Below are 15,416 nucleotides of genomic sequence, written 5' to 3'. Positions count from 1 at the left end.
AAGAAGGTAAAGATAATCAATAGCCCAGTCATACATATTATATAGTAATGATCCAAGAGTGGTTGCCAAAGAAATGCGATTATTCATGAGGAGGGTATGGTCCTCTATTGGATTTAAATCCAATACGGCTAAATGTCACTGACACAAAGGACACTAAGATAGATGGCCTCTATGACTTGCCTGTGTGTGCGTGTCCGACCCTGATGTTCTCTGTGGCCTAAACATTAGGAGGTTGACAGGGACTGCCTTATAGGTGAGGCTAGTAAGGTGTGTGTGTGTGTGTGTGTGTGTGTGTGTGTGTGTGTGTGTGTGTGTGTGTGTGTGTGTGTGTGTGTGTGTGTGTGTGTGTGTGTGTGTGTGTGTGTGTGTGTGTGTGTGTGTGTGTGTGTGTGTGTGTGTGTGTGTGTGTGTGTGTGTGTGTGGCTAGCAAGGTGTGTGTGGCAATGGCAACTCGCACACAATCATACATACTGTACACACACACAGAGTCCCTGGCTGCATGCAGCAGAGACCCACATGAGCCCACCATCCATAAACATGGTGATATTGACACAGGCAGACCTAGAGGCAGTTCAAACATGCATACATAACACAAGACAGGAACATTACCAAGACAAATGCACTGCAGCGATGAACAAGTCAGCCAGCACGGCTTGCTCCATTTGCATCTTAACCAGCAGCTAACATGCCTGAGACTCCTAATGCACGCTCAAGGGCAGAATACATTTCCAGAGAGACGACTGTTAAATCATTTATGAAACAAATGCAGTGGTGCTACGTGTGAGTAGTAAGACTGAACCATACACATGAGGAATGAGGTTCAAAAGCACTGAGGTTCATCAAGGTTCTCCGCATGGCCAGGTATTAGTTCAACAACTATGTGGACCAGAAGCAGGCCTGTCCCCCGAGGTTTGGACTTTTGTGCGGTCATGTAACTGAACTCAACGATTTAAGTACAACATTTGGTCTCCATCCCCGCCTCAGATCTCAATTCTTTCAGGATGCAAAGCAGGCCAATCGATTGTAATTGTTTCGGAAACAAAGGAATATACCACTGCTCTGCATCTCTAAATGTTCTCTCTCTCTGCACTTTAAGCTCTTGCCTCTGCTACCCCATGCCCCCCTCTCTTTCTGTATTCCCAAGAAAGGAGAAACTGAAGGCAGAGCAGGATCGGAGGATCAGTGGGAGAGAAGAGAGAGAGGGAAAACACAAAAGTAGGAGAGAGAAAAGAGGGATGGGACCTTTTGTGATGTTGAGAGGAACGCACACAGACCAACATCTCCCTCCTGTGGCACTGCCAGAGAGCTGCACATCTCAACAGCGACAAACACAGGCTGGAAATACACGCACGCACGCATACACATACACACAGGCATAAGCATACACAATGCTCTCAAGTGGCAGACACTCACATGACACACAATATTCTCTCTTTCGCTCTCATACACAAACAAATGCACGTGCACACACACTCGCGTGCACTCACACACACTGGTGGTGCTGGTCTGAGAATCTCTCTATAGTGCTGCTGTTTGGAGGTAGATAAGAGAACCATCAGCCACCCCACCGCTACATTGCACACATAAGGTTCTCATTACGGAGAGCGATACGCAGGGAGAGACACTTGGAATGAGAAAGAAAGAAAACGAGAGAAACAGACAGAGAGAGAGAGAGAGACAGAGAGATAGAAAATGAGAGTGCTAGGGGAGGGGATAGGGAGGGTGCACAAAAGTGAGAGGAGACGAAAGATACACTTTTATGAAACGTTTGGCGTACAGAGAGTGCGATGCTGTGATTGGACAAGGTGTTCACATAATTTCTCTCCTCCTCACGATGGGGGTCAAGCCTTTGAAACCCAAGATCAATCACTAGCACTTCCTCTTTTATCAATCCCTCTAACAGGCCTCATTTATCAGCTACCGAAGGCTGCAGCATGGAGGGGGGCTCTTACAGCACTTAATAATGGTCACTGTAATGATGTTGTAGTACAACAGGGTCCAGACTGCTGTAGCGGGAGCAGTCATAAGGCGATGGCCAACGACAACACTAGAGGACAAACACCAAAATGAGTTACTGAATGGGTTTACTCTAAAAAGGGTTTATTGACAAATGCTACACATCTATGCATTTTATGCGTGATGGTAAAATTGCCCAAAATCATTTCATTAATCGAGGACTTAAATGATCTATTATCCTTTAAAAAGAAAAAGCTCTTTCTTTGAAAGTTTTCTGTGGGTCGTGAAGCACTGAAGTGTTGGACACTTTCACGTCAGGTTGCTCGAGTGGCTCGATCATGTCTCAAGTCATTCCTGTATTGCATTGCTTGCCTTTTACATGTATTTTCATATAGGATTGTGAGCTGTAACTAATCTCTTACCTGACTGAGAGCCGGGTATCCATGGAAACCAGGGTTTAAAGGCTCATTGTTCTGCAAAAGACGAGGACAGAGAGGGAAAGAGTGTAAATTCATAAAATGACAGGATGCAAAGTGACAAGTTCACAACTTTTTGTTACAGTTCAGTTGCAATGTGTTCTTTTTGGCTGGCATGGCGTCAACATTAATCCCCAAAGCCTTAACAAGAGAGCAATGCAGCGAGTGAAGGACCCAACTGTGTGACAATGAGCAGTGGATTGAAACAGGAGGAGACACAGCATCTTCTTTTCAGTTCTTTATTGGCTGTTTTTATTCTGGGGAGGAAAACTAAACAAAAAAAACAATCACACACACACAATGCTAAAAATAATGCAGAGGAAGGGAACCAAGTTCACTGGGTGATAGGATATGTTGCCCCCAAAATGGAACGAGTGAGGATAGCTTAACGCGTCTCTCGACAGGCGCGTGCCTGGCTAGCGCCATGACTGATGAGCACCTCCTCGCCCTACCCCCATACCCACCCAGACTACTAATCGCACCCCATACACGGAGAGCCAACCCTCCCCACCCCTGCCCCAGAAACCAGTGTTGTGGTTAATTGCTCCATAATTACTTTTAATTAGATTATTTCTGCCCCCCTCCCTCCCTCCCCTCTCCCTCTTTCAAACCCCCCACCCCTCTCTTTTCTTCTCCTCTCCCTATCATTTTCCTCCAGTAGAAGAGTCATTGTTTACCACAGAGCTCGGTAAGGAGGAGAAGAGAAGAGATACAGAGATGGGGGGGGGGGGCACTGGAACAATGGGAAAAGTTAACCAAACGATGATATTTTGACAGCGGTGAGTGGAGATGACACCAGCACGGTCTAGCCTGCTGGCACGCCGTGCAGAGAAAACAGGACTGCATATAGGGAGGCTCAGGACTATATCCACTATCACACACAAGAGAGGGGAGGGGAGGGGGGGTTCTGGAGAGAGCAGATGGAGACGTGCGGAGGAGAGGCAGGCAGTGGACGAGGTAGGTGTTGCACTGTGAGTGTTTCCACTGCATTTGATGTTCGAGACTGGGGAGGTTTTTCCTTTTCTTGACACAACGTTTCAAAGCGCTACGAAGCCACTCAGCTTCCTGTACCCCCCGCCACCCCCCCGCCCCCACACACACACACACACACACACACACACACACACACACAATTCAGAGGACAGCTTGATTTTGGGTGAATGCTGGATTGAAGGGGAGGTCCGCACTGCCTTCTGAACAGAGTCAACAGAGTTAACCTCCTGGCCCTGACCTCTGGCTGCCTGCTTGGCGGCCGCCGGGACCACTTCCTGCTTTCATTCACCCTCTCCCATCCAATCAAGAGGAAGTGTCTCTGGCCCAGCTGAGGAAGGAAGCACTAGATTTGACCCGACTGACACACAGACCACTTGTACAGGTGACTGTAGAGAGCAGGTACAGAAAGGCATATGTGATACACATTTTAACCACTTAAAACCTCTAGTCTTAGTGAAACAGACCTGAACTGCAACTGTACTTGGACCGTTTTCTTCCCTCTTTGCCAAAAGTAGCCGATCTACAAGCTCACAACACACCACATTCTGAGCTTGTAGATCTGCTGTTTTTGGCTAATGTTCCCCGAGAACAGGAATGCTGGGGTTCGGTTCAAGTGGTTAAGACTAGCACTTTGTGGAACTATGGGATAAGCCCCAAAAACAGATGTGAAGATCATGGCAGAGTAGACAGCTGGATGAAGAGGGGCGACTAGACAGAGCAAGAGGGGACACGGAAGGAAGGCTGGAACGGCGGGGTATGAAGTCACTAACAAAGAAGATAAAGACAACATTGGCAGAACGTAAGAAAAGCGCAGACTGTTTTCCTTTGACTAATACAGTCTGTCTGACGTTTGATGCATGGGCAATAAATGTGGTGACACTGTATGTGTGTACATCTAGGCTATATTTGTGTGTGTATGTGTGTGCGCGCTCATGTGTGTTATTATATGCCCTCAGATTCAGGCCCCGTTCTCCCGCCTGAAACAGCCCTCTCTTTGTCTTCCCCCACTCCACTTCCTGTTTCATCTGGAACCAATTTCCCCCTCGTGCCTCGTCTCCAGGGGGAGCGCTCTCCTCTGCGCGCATTTTACAGGGGGAATGGAGCAGGCTATATTCAGCAACACGCCGACTGGGTGAAATGTACTGGTGGTGCTCATCATGGAACAGATGGAAATGGAGTATAATGAACCGCTAGGAGAAGCCTCCTGAATCTACAATGCCTTTGGCAATGTCAGCCAGAATGAGAAAGCTCTTTAAATATGCCAGAGCTCAGCTCAGACAGGGATACAGGTTAGCCGTCAACTGCAAACTCTCTGCTCTGCACCTCAAAGAAGACGACCAACTCCGTGATTTCAAAACATAATTAGCTTGAGCATGTTTTCGGTTCGATGATACGTGATGAAAAACAAAAACAGGCACTAAAGAGTGTGACTGCTGTGACATTAAACTAAAAGAGCACGATTTGGCCCTATTGTACTCCAAAAACACCATCTACCAAAAAAGCATTTCTTAGACATGTTTAGAATTTTGCTTGTTTTAAAATAAGAGTATAAGTGTCTAAGTGAGAATGACATTAGTGCATTTGAACATAAACAACACCAAATGTATCCCCAACTCAAAGAAATTATAGGGTTATACACTATAATTTCAGTACAGTATAGTAGGAGAGTCGGTGTGGTAGGAGAAAGAGAGCAAAAGAGCCAGACAGAAAGAGAGAAGGGAGGAGTTTAGAAGAACAGGAGGAGGGAGAAGGGAAGAATTTAGCAACATCTGGAATCAATCTGTCTAGAAGGAGGGGAGTGGAGGGAAGGCCAGGGTGGACGAATGGGGGATGGAAGGAGAGAGCAGAGAAGAAAAGAAAAGAACAACAGACAACGATGAAAATAAGGACAGAGTGAGACACACAGGAGGAGGAATGTGGGGGGATTAAGAAAAGACGAAAGCAAAGAGAGAAAAAGAGGAATGAAAATGCATGGCATTAGAAGACAGAGACCAGCAACCAAAAATGGACACACAATGAGTCATAAGAGAAGAATGCCATGTGACTTATATTTTCTTAAGGGGCCATGGGGGATGGGAGCAGAATCTGATACCTAGTTTTCAAAACACACTCAAGTTGATTCACACCAATTCGACAGAGACGCTTAAAAGTCACACACACCCGGTCTTTGTCATATGGCGCTATGGTTGAATATACAGTACAATAAGTCTGTCTGCGTTTTAAGTAAACATTTCTGCACCAACACTTATATCAGCTATGCATTTCAAAAAAACACAGAGCTCTAACCTATGTCAGGGCAGATACGCCCGGAGCACTGTGTGCTGCGTTTTCATTCTGTAATTTAACACGTTTCTATTGACTTAATTCTATACATTTAGTAAGTGGGGTTGGGCCAGGGTCTAGTCACCTTTGAAGGAACCGGCTGTTTGGCTGGCTGCTTGTTGGGGGGGCTGCACTAACAGAGTCACACAAACGCATACACAAAAACTAGTTTTATCCACGGAGGGCCAAACTAAAAGGGCGTCTCTCAGTTTATTTATTTTCTTCTCTCTCTCTCTCTATCTCTCCATTTCGCTATTTTAGGAAAAGCAAAGAAGTTGGTGTAGATGGGGAGGTGGGGGGGTAGCTTCAGAGAGGGAAGGCAGAATGACATGAGGTCAACAGATGGTGAGAGGGGAGGGGTAATGGTGGGGGGTGGGGGTGCCGGTAGGGGGTGGCCTATATGGTGTGGATGAAAAAAGGGGCTGAGAGAACCAAAAGGGTGAGCAGGATGGAGGAGTGACATTTCACTCACTCTCCACTCCACATTTCTGCTTGCGCGCGTGCGTGTGTGTGTGTGTGTTGAGATTGGAGTACATGTGACAGTTTGGGGCCAGCCTTGGGGCGGAGCAGGGCAAGAGGCGTGGGTCAAGGGGAAGACAAGATGACAACACGGCGTGTATGCAGGGGACCCTGTTAATACCAATGTCATGTTAAAGAGGCAAGACCCGGGTCTGATTAAAGAGAGATACTAGAGAGATACTAGAGCCTGACAGTCAGATAGACTGGCTGACTGACAGAGGAGAAAAGTTTAGCAACTTCTCCAGGAGAACTTTAAGCTTATCACTGCCGGTTCAAAAGGTCAAGGGTGACTCTGCTGCGTTCCAGCTCAAAGTTCACCAGCAATCATTAAACAGCAGCAGAAAACGTGGTGGGATGCATCGTGTACCAGCCCACTACAACACACACACACACACACACACACACACACACACACACACACACACACACACACACGCACACGCACACGCACACGCACACCTCAACAACCTGGCCATAGACCATTTAAAAAGTACTACTACTGATAATGATAATTATGGCTAAAGATACAAATCACCACCCAGGGTGCTAGTAAGGTAGGCTATAGTCTGACCAGGCTTTCTTTAAGCCTCTTAGCATTACAAAGGATTTTCACAGTTTTAGCAGTCTGTTAACAGCCACCCTAGACAGACAGCCAAATACATAAAAAGATGTTTATTTATTTTTATAATCAATTACAATATTTTGATGTGCTGTGACCTGGTGTTTCCCCCTCATCGGAATATAGGATCTATAAGAATGAGTCTTCTCCACACTTCAAATCAAATCTCTTTTGTACAACAATTATTTTTTCTAATTTTTATCTATTCTAGCCCAGACTGCCAATACAACATAAATGTCTCATTTGGGTGAAGAGCTGAACAGAGCTGGGTATTATTATTATTATGATTATCTTATGATTATCATTATCTTGCCACAATACTTGGGATTCTATACCAATACCTTACTTTGCTGAGTGAAAACATTTTTCACAATAAGACATCCCCTCCCCCTGTTTAACAAAAGAAGCCAAAACTTCTCAAATGCTGAACTGTTGAATATTATCTCACACTCTCACCTCCATTGTGTAAAATACAGGATATAAAGGGGAACAAAATATTGAAACCAAGCCGTATCTGGTAAGGAAAACAATATTTAAATCAAGCAGTATCTGGTAAGGAGATGCCAGCCTGTCAAGTACATACAATTGCCACCAAATGCTTGGCCATTTATTGATACAGATGTGTCCTTGCTCAAAACAATATCAGCTGCGATACCCAGCTATAGAACTGAAAATGTACTCTCTCAGGGTGGCTAAATGTTTCAAAAAATGTTCTTAAATACAATTTAAGAAATGTTTAATAACTACAAGAATTAAAGAATAGATCAATTTCACCAGTGAAATGAGAGTCTGTGTGCAAATCCTTGAGGGTTCAAAATAGGGATTCAGACACTGTGGCAAGAATAACTTTATAAATAAATAATTTTTCGAAGGCTTTGAGGCTGAAATGAAGGCTTAGGCACTACATCTAAATGTAATTTATTTTTAAGGCCTGGAAACCAGAAAACACAGCTTAAGTCATTTCAGAACCTGCAGGCACCCTGTCTGGTAATGCAGAAGCAAGCATAGAACCAACCATTGGTTTTGAATGCAACTCAATCCAAAACTAGAAACTTGTTGTGTACTGGTTATGCCCTATCTGGATGATCTGTCCGCTCGCATCATTATCCCCTCCCTCCCCTCCCCTCCCCCCCCCCCTCCCTCTTGCTCCAGGCCGTTAAAGCGATCAGTCTGGTTAATGCCCTCTCCTAAATGAGCTTTGATCTCGTTAGCGCGACACAAAGCCTCTTTACTGCCAACGATAGGACAAATCGGCTCTCCCATAGAGAGAGAGAGGAAAGGGAGAGAGACGGAGAAAGGCGAGAGTTCTCTCTCTCTCTCTTGCACTGCATCGGAGAGTGGACCACTGCCTGGATTGGAGGGGTGGCATCAATACTGCCAACAGAGTGGGGGGAGTGGGTGAAAGAAAGGGGGATGAGAGTGAGAGATGAGAAATGAGGAGGAAAACACACACATGCGAGTCAGCATCTCGAGATTAAAGCAGGGCCACAGTGGATGGGGCTAAAGTACGCAATATACATTAAGAGAGATTTGAGTGGTGCGAGTCAGTGACAGAGGGAGATGGAGTAAAAGATGACAGAGAGAGATGGGACATCAGAGAGAGAGAGAGTGATGGGGGAGGGGCGATGCGCCTCACTGGCACACTGAGTGCTTGTGAACCAGGAGTCAATTAGCAATCTGGAAATATGCCTTCGGGTGGGGTGGGGGGGGGGTTAGAGGACAGCTACAGGGATTCGGGGGCGGGGGGGGTGTATGAAGCTTAGCTCGGAGGGAAAGGAGGGCAGGGGGAGGAGGTCAGGCACAATAAAAGTGAGGATGGAGGAAGAAGGGACTGCAGTCGGTCCTGCACTCTCATTTATTATTACAGCCCCTGATTTACAGTCAACAGGGAAGGTCGGCTCCCCTCCACCTTGGATCTCTGCCTCTCAATGGTAAAACTATGGTAATCACATACAAGAGGAGCTCAGCCCCCCCCCCCCCCCCCCCCCCCCCCCCCCCCAAACTCAGCATGATGGCAGAGCAGATTGACGGTCCTTCGCAACTCCCCCACCCACCCACCCCAATGTCATTTAATTTACCCTATGCATAAAGTACCACTTCATGTACCATTCTCATGCGTAAACCTATTCTCTCTCAACATCTCTCATTCTGCAGTTCAACACATCTGTCCGTTTGTCCATCGATCACTTCTCCTTCATTCTCCTTTATGGTTCCTTCCTAATGTCACTGAAGTCTTTGCTTCGTTCTCTTTCCTTTTTTCTGCTTTTAATTGTCCCCCCATGTCTAACAGTCCCCCCTACCACTCCCATTTGCTTTCTACCTCCTATCAAACTCCCATCTCCCTTACTCCCGACATCAATCCCCTTTCTTTTTTTTCTCTTCTTTCACCCCTCAGCCTCCCATCGCTCCTTCCTTCAATCCACCCACCAATCCATTCTTTCGCCCTCCCTCCAATCCATGTGTGCTTTCCTACGGTGACCCATGGTGCCCTGCAATCGATACAGCTGATGCACGGTGAGAGTCCCCCTAATGCAGCCCTGCTCATTGTCACATCATCTGCGCCACCGGCATAACCTTTCCCCATCATCATCATGAACAGAATCCATCCTGCTCTGAGGCTGGCCAAACACTGTGGCATTACACTGGCCCTATTTGTCATTGCACTAGGTCAGCTGTGAGGCCATTCCGGCCAACTGAAGTATTTTACTCATTCCAAGGGATTCAATTACCCACAGATGACCCGGAACCATGTTCGCCTGCCCTCTGCCCACTGCTGCCTGCCTGCCTCTGACTAAAACACTGGACGTCAGCTAAAATATCCTCCTGTGCTTCCATTGGATTAAGGATACTTCAAAGTGTGTGCAGGGGTGGTGTGTTAGTGTGCACGACAGAGAAATTCAGAGGGAGAGAGATCAGAGAGCACGGGGAGAGCGAGACATAGCTTATTGTTATTGTAATGCCCTGGTTTACTGTAATACACATTACACATAGATTTGCCCAGCAGGGAGGTGAGCGGCAGCCGCTCCTTTGCTGCCTCAGCAGTCAAGTCATAAGAGAGGGCCCTCCTGATAGGGTCTCCCCCCAAAGCCCCCTTCCTCCTCTAGGCTACACCAAAAGGCTGTTCTTTGTCTTTCCTTGTGACCCCTCCCCCAATGCCTGTCTGCATCTCTCCTCTTTTAACACCTAGTGAGTGACAATCACACAGAGTGGGGGTGGTGGGCAGGAGAGAAATGAATGCCACATACAGTCTGTAGTATTGGATTTGATACGGTGCCTCGTGGCAAATTATCAACATGGGTCAGACTAATTTTATCCGTGTGTGCATTTAAAAAAAAAAGGATTGCATGCATTGCTGTGTGTGATAGAACGCCAGTGTGTTTCCCACAAGAGGGGTATGATGAATGGGTCTGATCTCTGCTGTCTGTCATTGCAGCAATGCCTGTATCACATTACCTTTGTCTCGCCTGAAATGAATGGTCATGCTCTCTCACCATGCAGTGCCACGGGCATGGCCACAAGGATTTCAACATTTCACACTCCCTATCAGTCTGTTTACCTGGGTTCACTGTTAACATTATGCTGGTACTGAGTGGTTTCCCCATTTGCTGCAATGATGCATGATTATGTTGTTGATGAGACAAACGGCCCGTCAAAACATCATCATGTCCCACTGATGCTCTTGTAACAAAAGCTTTTGGAGGAGGGGAAACATGGGACTTTGCTACAATGTTGCAAACAAAAACGTGGAGATGAAATACGCATAGCGATAGCACACAACGATGAACACATACTCAATTTGTTTACATTCTTATCCATACCTGTCCAATTTCACCAACAACACCCTCGGTCCCGTCTATCCGTGGCCGCTTGCACTCCGCCCCGGCTAGGTCGATCAGAACTGCCGCCGTCTGAGCGTCTGGTTCTGGGTCTCCTCGTTTCATCCCTCGGACTGTCGCCGGACCTCCGGTCGCGATCGCGTGGGGTCCGGTTGCTGTATCAATGTCTATTTCTCGATCCATTATTCCCCGAGTAACGGGTAGCATGATGGATGCAACGTCGGTCGACATTAACATTGGACGGCAGACAGTCTCCACTCGAAAAGTCCCTATTTTTTGTATTTTCACCTTTTCCTCGAGCTTTGGTCAGTCCCCGGCTCAGAGAACACAATGAAAATGTGGAAATTATTAATATTGTACTGATCTTTAACAAATGTATCAATACAAGTCGCGTGCAATGTTTATTGTTTAACTTAACGTTCGCTATTCAAGACAGAACGTCATGGCCGTGCGAGGCTGCTCCACAAAAACACGTTGAAATATGTCTCTCTTTTTTTTTGGAAAATAAAACAACGTGTGGCTGAATATCAATGACGAGCACAGGTCTAAATCTTGGGTGCCTGACGAGCTAATTAGCTAGCTATCGTTAGCTAGCTCGCTAGCAACACATTCCGCTAGCCCTCTTATAAATGTGGCTCTGCGAGCAGCACACTGTCTGCCAATAATAGACAATGTTGGGAATGAGAAACGGGATCAGCGCTCCTTGGCGTCGGGTTCGAGTCTATCCTTCCTCCACTAGAGCTTTAGCATTCAATCTCTCTGGTGTTCTTACCACCCGTCTCTTGGATTTAGCTCCTTCTTCTTATCACCGTCCTTTCCCTCCTCGCTGTGTTGTATGGATCCGTCTTGGCGTGTGTGTGTGCGTGTGTGTACCTCTGGCTGGCTGGCGGAGAACACGGTTTCCTCTAGTCTACGTCCCAGTCAGTGTAGCGTGGAAAAGGCCTGGACGCACTGATCTGCAGTCAGATTTGCCTACAGTGGCCACACAGAGGAGTAGGAATGCACTGGCCCAGGGTCTGCGTTTCCTCTGGTCTCTCTACCCCTGACCCTCCTCTCTTCTCACACGCCCCCCATGCTCCTACTGTACCTTCCTTCAGATCAGTGGTTTTCAACCCTTTCATATATATGCGAGGCCATTATTTATTCGGCATTTGAGCAACGGATTTCACCGTTTGATGAGATTTTAGACTCTCAGACCCAAGACTTCAAATATTTTGTTATCGTTATCGATAAGATTTTGACATTTTGTCCACAATTCCATGCTGTATTGATGTTGGTACCAATAGGAGAGATAACAGGCAAACGTTGATCAAAATAACAATTATGTAATTAAGTAATGCAGATGTTTAACATTAATTGAACGTAAAATGATACGCTAATATGATAATATATAATATATATAATAAGAATTAGGCCTATTATGGAGCAGAAATAGTGGAAACAGAATAGAGTTAATCCACGATTAGAATTAAACTAATACGCACTACTTCTTCTGACTACGCATTAGAAACCCACTTTGTAACCACAAATACCGTGAACGGGCATAATAAACAGCTGACAACAATAAAGCAAGAGGGAAGGCTCTGAGGTGGGTCTTTTTTTAGGGGGGTGGGGGGGGGGGGCTTTACAGTATAGTCATGTTTCTAATGGCATTGCGACCCCTGGTGGATATTGAAGTGCAGAGCTCTCTCCGCTTCTATGAGTCTCACCTTGAGAGAAACATCGACAGTATTTCTATTTCAAAAGTAATGCTAATCGAATATGATTGGCACGACTCTGAGTTTAAAAGTTGCAATAACAGTAACACACACGCACGCACGCACGCACGTACGCACACACAAACACACACACACACACACACACACACACACACACACACACACACACACACACACACACACACACAATTGGCAGCCAGCCTAAAGTGGCAGTAATCTGTTGAGAGGCAGCCAAGCTGAAGTGAAAAATCAGTGTTATCACACACAGTGTGTGTGTGTGTGTGTGTGTGTGTGTGTGTGTGTGTGTGTGTGTGTGTGTGTGTGTGTGTGTGTGTGTGTGTGTGTGTGTGTGTGTGTGTGTGTGTGTGTGTGTGTGTGTGTGCCTGCCTGTGCCTCAGTGTGAGTCACTCTATCAAAACCCAGTGTGCGTCCTGTTACCTGTACACCTGCCACCCACCGAACCTGCAATGACAAGCCAACATGGAGGTTGCCATCACACTCCTGCCTGTTTCACTGACATGAGAGCACACAACAGCTAGGCTGCCTGTTAAAATGGACACAACTCTCATGGGTCATGGAATATATTGATTACTGTTGAAGAGCCAATAATCCATTTACATCTGGCTGGGAGGAACAGGGGTGAAAATGCATGTCATGTAATCATCGTAAAGCTCCTATGTGGTTGTTCAATGTTCAATAGAGTGTGAAACATTACGAATCATGAATTGGAATTAGTATTTTGCCTCAGTCTTGATACTAAAGCTCAAAGATGTTATTATGAGACTTTTCAAATTGTTGTGCACAAGCAGCATTTTGAGAATTATTGCATGACTTTTGACTTTAGGGTTGAGTTAGTTCTTTGCACTGTGCACTTTAGTTACATTTAATAATTATTTTGTACTTTGGATGATTATTTTGCCACTTTTTTGTCCATTCACACACAAAAATATTGGTTCTTTGCGGTGGTTGAGGTGCTGTAAGCAACACTGATGTATGTAGAACCTGTCCCATTGTGACACGTTGTGTGATTGGCTATTGTATTGGCTATTTTTGAATAACTGGAGTATAAAATATAGGGCTTAAAGTGGTAAAACTCCCCTAAGGACCTCCTCTGAGTCTGACCCCATTTAGGAGGTTCTCTGCTGTTTCTTCAGCTTATAGGTACCAATAATGGTTCCACAGTAGGCTATATAGCACAATTTTACAAAGGTGCTATAGGCCTATAGCACCTTCAAGTTAGGTGCTATATAGTACCTAAAGAGGTTACCATATGATAGGAGCCAAAGAACCACTTACAGTGGATGGTAAAATTGACACTTCTGTAGCTTAGTGCCTTATTAGTCATACTTCTCTGACTCTCTGATTTTATTTTTTTGTCATCAATTTACATCTCAGTGTGACAAAATGCAAGTAGTGTCAATATGAGATAGGGCTAGTTTCATAAGCCTCTGCAGTAAATATGATATGAACCTCCTCATCCTGTTCCGTTTTCCACACATTGTAACAAACTGTAGAAAGGAAAACAGCAAATGTCTTGAATAAGTTAAATACCATCAGAAGTATCTTACACTGAGTCTCAAAATGAATTTGATTAAAAATGTGTCTTCATGTATGACAATGCTATTTACAAATTCCAGGAAAGTCTTTATGCATGGCTGTCTGTCTTTCATATATCTCCAGAACTGTGATTGGCTTCACACTTGTATGCACCTATTATTCTTTAACCACATGAACCCTAGCGTCTTGTAAAATTGACCGCATCTGTTGCCTATCTCGGTCATACTTTTCTCTTTTCCCCCCCGTTTCCTACCATAGAGTGAAAAAAGCAATAGTGTCAAAATATGAGATAGTTTCATAAGCCTGCAGTAGGCTACAATATGGTCTGGTTTCATAGACGATATATCACACTGGGGCCCCTGTGTTTATTTGATAGACTGACTGATCAGCTGGTTGATTCCCTTCACTACATTTTTTTTTATATACAGTAGCTATAGGGCCTATATAACAATAACACATATGAGGACCTCTGTGTTTTAAATTCAAGTTTGGCTATATTCAAGTTTACTTGTGTGTTCAAATCATTTTCAATTACAATGCTGTAAATTGTAACTGTTAATCTACATTTCACACTGCTTGTCATTAAAGCATATTAGGCAATCAGATGTCCGGTAAACTGTGATAATTCCGGTTATTGTGAGGCAGGTTGAAATCCTGACCTCTGCTGCATATCTGCTCTATCTAGCCACTGTTGTCTGTCTGTCTGACTGTCAATCAATCGATCCAAAGAAGATGACAACAATAAGATATTAAAGTGATTTGATATTATATTAAATCACTTTAAACAAAGCTCTTGTTCTCTTTTGGAATTGCAACAAGTAGCCTATAATCTGAAGAGCGTATTGAGCATTAAGTTACTTCAGCAACATGATATGGGCCAAGTTATTGTGGAACACCTTGTTTCATTAGCATAATACTATAACCTATAATGTATGGTGTGAACTTGCTACTATAACGTAAAGGTCCTCAAAAAAATCCCGAAAGGCTGTCCTAAAAGGAAAAAATAAACCAGCTGCATAACCCCCCTCCAAATATCGTTGCCTACGGGTCCCCCAACACAGTAGGTTTGCCCCCCCCCCCCCCCCCCTCTCTCTCTCTCTCTCTCTCTCTGTGTGTGTGTGTGTGTGTGTGTGTGTGTGTGTGTGTGTGTGTGTGTGTGTGTGTGTGTGTGTGTGTGTGTGTGTGTGTGTGTGTGTGTGTGTGTGTGTGTGTGTGTGTGTGTGTGTGTGTGTGTGTGTGTGTGTGTGTGTGTGTGTGTGTGTGTGCGTGCGTGCGTGCGTGCGTGCGTGCGTGTGTGTTTTTTACTTTCCAGTCATATCATTTCAGAATGAGAAGAGACACTAAATTACAGTATGTCCACATAATAATTGACATAATAATAAACTCATCTATTCAATATAAATATAATAGGATAATTAGG

At 45.1% G+C, this 15,416-nt stretch overlaps 1 pseudogene across 1 annotated transcript in view; it reads right to left on the bottom strand.

Moving 5' to 3' along the window:
* The window catches only part of LOC311056277 (RNA binding protein fox-1 homolog 2-like), a 52,043-nt pseudogene extending 40,329 nt beyond the window's left edge, over positions 1-11,714 (bottom strand). Inside the window, exons 1-2 of the transcript XR_014602902.1 lie at positions 10,704-11,714; positions 2,379-2,429 (exon numbers count right to left, since the gene is read on the bottom strand). The product of XR_014602902.1 is annotated as an RNA binding protein fox-1 homolog 2-like (transcript). The remainder of the gene's footprint in view (positions 1-2,378; positions 2,430-10,703) is intronic.
* Positions 11,715-15,416: the final 3,702 nt, after the last annotated feature.

This window comes from Gymnoscopelus microlampas, assembly GCF_963454915.1.
Source record: "Gymnoscopelus microlampas genome assembly, chromosome: 11".
Lineage (NCBI taxonomy): Eukaryota > Metazoa > Chordata > Actinopteri > Myctophiformes > Myctophidae > Gymnoscopelus > Gymnoscopelus microlampas.
The sequence above is the reverse complement of the archived record's forward strand: the minus strand, read 5'-3'. Positions and strand labels throughout refer to the sequence as shown.